This window comes from Mus caroli, chromosome X (genome assembly GCF_900094665.2).
Source record: "Mus caroli chromosome X, CAROLI_EIJ_v1.1, whole genome shotgun sequence".
NCBI lineage: Eukaryota > Metazoa > Chordata > Mammalia > Rodentia > Muridae > Mus > Mus caroli.
The window spans coordinates 13,063,278-13,071,139 of NC_034589.1; the positions used below are offsets into that span (position 1 = coordinate 13,063,278).

The window sequence follows — 7,862 nt, forward strand, 5'->3', positions numbered from 1 at the left end:
GTGACCATAGGTGTGTGGGTTCATTTCTGGGTCTTCAATTCTATTCCATTGGTCTACTTGTCTGTCACTATACCAGTACCATGCAGTTTTTATCACAAGATGTGTCTTTCTATCTCAAAGATCAAAATTAGAAGTATATCTTTCCACTTCCGTTAAGGAAAAAATCCCTCACGGGCGTGTATATCATGATTAATTTCCAAATGAAAATAATAACCAGGGCATAATAATGACTAAACAATAGCATTCACACATAAAATTGCAAATACATTATATATTTAACCAGATAATAATTATGCCTAAAAAGATATAACTACCCATTGTACAACTCCAAACACACTGTAAATTTAGAATAGAAGACAGTGTCCCTGGAGGGATATTCTTTAGTATCTCAAACTTAAATATGATAACAATTTATATATCCCACTTATACATTCTAGGACTAGGGAAATAATCATAGGATGTGTTTGGGAACACACTGAACCTACTGTAAGTCAGAATTCAGCAAAAAGTCTATTAATCACCAGCCCTTCATAAGCCTCTACTTTAAATACAGGACCACAATGTTTCTTGGAATCTCCCAGAATCAGCATTAACTTAGAACCAGCATTCTAAGACCTTGGGAAACCTGATTGTTGACTTCTCCCCAGTATATAGTTACCTGTATAAAAGGCCACAGATTCCCATAGGGAAGGATTTGGAAAAGGCTAACAGTAAAACTTTTCTGTATTTGATCCTGCCTTTATTGAAGCTCCTTTCTCAAGGGAACCTGGCCTTCACTTCATTCAAGGATTTGAGGGTCTGCAAACTGGCTCAAGTCTGGAAATTGATGGGCCAAGATTGCCTTTTTTTCATTTGAAAACTTTTCTCACTTATACAGATCAAACAAATTTCAATGGGCTTTTTATCAACTTCATGCCTGGAAACACCAAAGGTCCATATGGATTAGGCCATTATGGACATTGTTTTGTCTGTGCTTCCCATTACAATAGCCATGATCATATTGCCTTTGGCAATTCAGTGCTGCCACCTGGTCTCTGCTACCACAGGGACAAATTAAACCCATTCCTGTTGTTACAATGATAATGGGTTACTGCTGTGACAGACCTGACTATTTTGTAGGGAGGGCTATGAAAGGATTTTAGAACTTTGGGCTAAAAGAGGCTTGTGAGCCCAGTGGGCTGGCTGTTCTGTCAGAGCCTTGAAGATGAGAATGTTGAGAGCAGTTCAGGGAAGTTTCAGAGCAAAACTGAGACCATACTGAGACATTTGTGTGAAATGGAGCTGAAGAAGTGCCTGTGGTTAATAAGAGACCAGAAGCACTAAAGTAAATCCTTTGTTTTGCTGGGACAATGGATGCTGGTCAGCTGGGGCTGGAGAATCAGCTGACATTAAGAAGAAACCAGCATCATTGAGGTGAAGTCTTATGGAATGTGTTTCTTCAGGATCAGTACAGAGAAGCTGTGTTCCAGAGGCACCCAAGATTATTGTTCCTCAATCTAGCAAGTGAAGTTGGTAGTATAAAGAGTCACCCAGCTGGTTTTGAATGCAAGGATGGGTCATGGAGTACAACTGAGGCTGGGCAGTGTGAGAGGTCAGAAGAGGACATTGCTAAAGTTGCGGCCTCTGTAGCAGTTGAAGGTCCAAGATTGAAGTGGCTCTGGATAGTTCTATGTCAACTTGACATAAGCTAGAACCATGACAGAAGAGAACCAAAATTGAGAAAATTCCCCCAGAAAAATCCAGATATAGGGCATCTTCTCAATTAATGATCAATGTGGGGGGGGGGCAAGCCACTGTGGGTGGTACCCTCCCTGGACTGGTGGTCCTGGCTTCTATAAGAAGGGATGCTGAACAAGCCATGATGAGCATGCCAGCAAACAACACCCCTTCATGACCTGTGAGTCAGCTCCTGCCTCCAGGTTCCTGCCCTGTTTAAGTTCCTGTCCTGACTTCCTATGATTATAAACAGTGATAATAAAGTATAAATCTGTGGGTTTAAGGGTGAGGTCCCTTGTCCTCTTGGAGCTTGGACCTCTTGGCGAGGTAGACTAAGGAGTTTTGACTGCTCATTCCCCACACCATTGACAGACCAGCATTGGGCTTTGTGAAGCCACAGGACCCCATTGTGTGGATGGAGAACTGCAGTCTGAGGTACCTGGGGTACTGGCAGTGTTGGCCCGGGGTTCCTGGACCTGGACAGGGACCAAGGATATCAGGTTCTCAGCCTCTTGGGCATCCCAGATGCTGGTGAATGCCACAAAAGAGCTGAGAATGGAGTGAGGGCCTGCAGGCTCTATCTAGCCTGGGGCTGAAGGGAAAAGTGCAGGAGGAGAGCTCTGGCTGGGTCTCTCAGGGATGAGAGTCTCCTTGGCTTGGTGAAGACCATGGCTGGGAGCACTGAGAGGCCTTCTGTGAGAGATTCGCAGCCAGCTCTTTAGAGGAAGGCCTGCTGCATTGATCCCCACGGCAAATTCTGATGAGAGGAGACAGTCCACTGTTTTAAGACATTTATTATCATGGCAGGAAGTTGATGGGTAAAAATCATACCCCACTTTCTCAGGGCGGCCCTGAGGTTAAATATCTTTTGCAGGGAGGAGTGTCTGGGAAAAAGAGCTTAATTGGCTAAGGTACCATGCCTTTAGGTACCTCATTAAAATGGAGATCTGTCTTGAGGCTACATGATCTGTGGTCATGTCCTCTATCTGTGGAGGGGCTTGGGACATTGCTCTTACATGACTGATGGCTACAAAATTATGGAGAGCTGCATCCTCATATCAGGATCCAGTGTCTAGGAGCGTGGCAAAATGCCTACTGTCCCTTGCAGGATCACCTGCCGGGTCACTGGGGTTTTAAACCTAGCTCAACCAGAAACCAGGCTGCCTTTAAAGGTCTCACATAAGTCAAATAAACCCTTTCCTTCCCATCTTGCTTTTGTTCAGAGTGTTTCGTGATAGTGTTGTAACTCCCGAATTACTGATACTAGAGAGACTTTAGTGTTGTGTACAGACAGTTTGTCTCTGCGTTCCCCTCTCCTTACCCCCTGCCAGAAGCTCACATCCTCCCTCCAGCCTATGACAAGAACGATATGCAGACAGCTAGTTTCTGCAGCAAGCCCAGGGCTCCTTTCCCCTGCCCTATCATTAAAATGGCACTACCCATACAGCAGGAGATATCCTCCCTGCCTTTGTGTCTCCAAAACTCCTCCTGATAAGCAGCAGAACTCTCCAGGTGCCTGTCCTTGAGACCTTAGAGAAATAACAAGCTCAAGGGAGATCAGAAGTCAGATCACAGACAATTACAACTGGCCATAAAATTAGTCCCTGAACAGATACCCATTAACCCTACCCTCCACCCCTGCTTCAGCACCATTCTACCAAATGATTACAGCCCTCTACTCCCCTTTTCTGTGAACATTCACAGAATTCCTAACTAACTATACTGTATTCAAACCCAGTGTTTTCTGGACTCAGGGTCACTTGCCACCACTCACGCAGTGAGTGCGAGGCAGGTGATCTGAGTTTGAACTTGAATCAATAAAAGACTCTTTTGCGAGTTGCAGCAGACTTTGCAATTCTTGGGCTTGTATGGGTTTCCCGTGGACTCAGGGCACAACAATAGCAGTAGTAACTCAAACTAGGAAACTTTCCGTGCCTCTTTTTGTGGTCACATGTGCACAAACTCATTTTAGAAGCTCATAGAATAGCTATCTTTGTAAGCATTGATAAGTTGTCTGTTAGTGGTCTAATGTCAGTCAAGGCCCAAAGAAGCTCCTGGGAGATAGAAGAATGTGAGAAAGAAGAAAAGTACAAGGAAGAGAAAAGCAGTCTATGTGCAGTTAGAGAGATGGATCATAGTTTAAAAGCACTGGATGTTCTTCCAAAGGACCCAAGTTCAGTTCCCAGGACCAACATAGTGGCCCACAAACATCTGTAACTCTAGTTCCAAGGGAATCCAATAACCTCTTCTAGCCTCCATGTATCTGAACTCATGTGGTGCACAGACATACACTGAAGCACACACACATATTCATAAAATAAAATAAATGAATACATCTGTTTAAAGTATAATAAAAAATAGACAAAACAAGAAAACCTTGAGTATCCCCCCTCTAGTTTTAAAATAAGAAATGAATCAATGAGTGTTTTACATATTTTAGGTCCCTGGCAATGGCATCCCCAAATAAAACAAGAAAATAAAATACCTTTCCCCCTCAAAATCCTCTGGCTACTGAAGTAGTAAGATGAAACAAATGTCCAAAGGGCAGGATTTCTATTATTGAAATTTAGTCAGGGAAAGGGAAATTACAAATCGTTATGACAATTTTTTCTGGAACAATGAATTCCTAAGCTCTGCCCAGACAAACTCCTACCCACTGGTCACTAGTTAACAAGGAATTCACGCACACAAATATGCCAGCAACCAATTTCAGAGCTAAGATATACCTAGATCTTGCTGTGAACTATGCTGGTGAGCTGTTTTGATCTCTTCCAGAGGCTTCAAGCATAAACTATTCACAGGTTTTTGTGTCTTTTTTTTTTTTTTTTTTTTTTTTTAGATTCAAGGTCATTATTTATTTGTTGCTCTTAAAGACTCATTTCTGACTGGTCTCAGACTTAGAAGTAGAAGCTCTCAGTGTGGACGACAGCCTACATCTCTTGGCAATCTGTTCCTGGCGCTTTTCTTTGGCTTCCTTCATCCTCTTGGCCAAAAGTTTAGCGTATTCTGCAGCCTCCTCCTTGTTCTTCTTAGTGCATTGTTTCTTCAGAGCGTTTGTGTTGCAGGACGCTGTGGAGTAACAAGCAATCTTGGATGCTTTGTTCCTGGGCTTCTTACCTTCTTTGTTTAAGGGCTTCCTGACAACATACTGGCAGACATCATCTTCTTTGTAGAGATTAAAATGTTTTCAGATTCTACTAGCTTTTTTAGGTCCCAACCAACGAGGCACAGTAATATCTGTCAGTCCAGGAATATCCTTCTCTCCTTTCTTTACAATGACCAAGTTGAGAACACTGACATTAGCGTCCACAATGCATCCATGAACAGACTTGTGCTTCCTCTCTCCATTCTCCTTGGTCTGTAACAGGAATGCCCCTTACTCAGCAGCAGGTGCACTCTGCCATGGGTCAGAACACCTTGCTTCATGGGAAAACCTTGCTTGTCATTCCCACCGCTGATCCAGACCACATAACCCTTCCACTCTTCACCAAGAGCATCAGCGGCTACTTCCGTGGACATGCGCTTCTCATAGAAGGTGCGGAGCTTACGCTCGTCATCCACCTCGATGAGCTTCTGATAGCCGGTGGTGGGGAAGGAGATGTTCAGCTTCATCTTGACACAGCCGAGCGCCTGGGAGGTGTCACGAAAAAGAGCAGTTTTCATGTCTTAACCAGCAGCATGGGAACACTAACTTACTTGCAAATGTTAAGCAGCTGTCCTGGGCCAGCCTCACTGAATATGAAAGTGAACAACACTGAGCAACGATTAAACAACTGATGAACTTAGTTTAACTTCTGCATTTATTTAGTCAGCAATGTGTTCCTCCAGAAATTGCTAAGTCAAACATTTTGCTACCTGAATATCTGGTGATTAACTTCAGAGACTTGGTGCTTTAAGTATGGATGCAAGAGCTCAAAGGTCAATAGGAAAGATGGATCCTGAAGGCCTAACATCCTGACTGATCAATGACCTCAATCAAAATTCCATGTCTTCTTATAGGAACCACTGATATATCCCTACCCATATAACCTGTTCTCTTTACTCTTGTTCTGATTCCAATGCTAGAAAAAAACAATCTCTTTTCATATTAAATTTTGAATTATATCAGGTCAAACAGAGCACAGAGAAATGAAAAAGCAAAAGAAAGAGTTCATTAGAACAGTTGTATGGGGTGATTTCACTGGTCCAGCTCACCCAGCCAGATTTTGAAACTATTATGATCATCTTCCATGAGGTGAACCTCAAAGACTAGGCCACATCTGACAAGAGCCTTGCCTTCTGCCAGGAATGGGGTTTGTGAAAATAAGTTTTGGCAGTGCACTTCCTATTGAAGTGACTTATTCAGGAAAGACTAGGTGGGGAAGTAGATGCTATATCTATATTCCAAACAGGAGACCAGATTCAGCCTGATCCTATGCAAAAGATGTGAAGCACAAACTGATCGGTGATTGTTCAGGGTCTATAGTAGGGGTAGTGGGGCATAAAGATTGCAGACATTTTTCTCAACAGAACTGGGTAGCCAGAGAAAAAGAAGCTTGTTAGTTTTCAGCCATTCTAGCAGCTGGAATATGCAAAGACAAGGGAAAGGAGTCCAAATAAGGCATCAACAACAACTGACACATACCTCATCACCTAAGATCTTTTCTTCTGAAAATCATGCATGGGCAAACTTTTCTATGTCAAGAGCCAGATGGTAAATAGCTTAAGTTTTTACATGCCAAATGGTCTCCATTACAACCATTAAATCCTTGTTATAACACAAAAGCAACAATGAACAATTTATTATAAGTCCAAAAGGTTGTGTCCTAATAAAATTATAAGAGAGGGCAGATTGTACCTATTCTCTTAAATAGAGGGCCAAGGATACGCACATCTAAAGAGTTGCATCAAGATGTGTTCTACCCACCATTGACCTATCATTATCTGGGCTTTAGTCTCATCCTATAAAATATTCTGAGAAGTTGTTAAAACTGTGAGAAATATCTTTCTACTCAGACCATGGCTTTGCCCTCTGCTAGCTTGACATTTCTGGGGAAAATTACCATTTATTTTGGTTTTATTGTTTCAATAGTCTGATAGTCAGATTGAGAGATATGTGGCTCTTTAGAATATCTTCATTTGTGTCAGGTCCATTACATGGCCACATTAGAGAACCGTTTATGTGGCTTCTTGGGGTACAGTCTGTTAGTCCAAGTTCAGTATCACCTTCAACTTTTTCTGCACTATAATCAGAGAAATAATATCTGGCACAGAGCACATGGCAAGGGGTTCCCAGACCTTGACTCTGGGGAATCAATGTAAACTAGAATCTTCTGAGATTATGTCAAATTTAGTAAACTTTAGGTACTAACTTCTGTAATGTCAGTCTCACCTTCTTCTTGCCTACCTGGAATTTCAGCATTAAACATACAATTTTTGAACATATAATGTACTATTAGAGTAGCACTAAAGTCCTATTAAGGGAAATGTTTTCTGTCTAAGAGAGTGGAATCTGTGCTCTGCGTGGACACTTAACGCTACAATTGGACCAAGCCAATAACCTGGCTAAGATGGTATGGGGAGTTCAAAGAGATGATCACTCAGGCTATACTCATGTACAGTCAATTGAAAGTCTTTATTCCAGCTGGCTGGAACTACACCCATGTGTTCAGGGACTTGGGTGTAGTCTTGAGTGTAGAGAACATAGAGTTTTTAAAGGCAGGAGACATATCCTGGCAGCTGCAGGGCAACCTCACAGAAATAAGCAGTCTGAAGTAAGCAGTTTTAATAGAGGTTACAATAAGTAGTTAATTGGAGGTGGTTCCTAGAATAGAGTTGGGTAGTTTTCTGTAGGATTCTCCATCAAAGAGATCAGATTCTAGTTTAACCTGGAATGACCTCAGCAAAAATATAAGATGAAGGAATCTCTGCATTGTCTTACCTGCTGACAAAGGGACCATGCCTAGGAAGGTAGGATTATTTTGAAGCAAGATATAGAGATAGACAGAATAATTATTCCTTTCATAAGATACTGTAATTTTTATTCCTCAAATTTTTGTTCCCAGAAGAGTCCCTACAAGCTTAGCAGCAATGAAGTTCAGCTGGGTCTACCCAGCATTCCAAGTCCAGAAAGGTAAGACATTCCTTTTTCTTTTTTTTTTTTTTTT

General features: G+C 42.1%; 1 pseudogene; it reads right to left on the reverse strand.

The window, feature by feature from the left end:
- Window positions 1-4,591: 4,591 nt before the first annotated feature.
- The window catches only part of LOC110287410, a 16,612-nt pseudogene continuing 13,341 nt past the window's right edge, over window positions 4,592-7,862 (reverse strand).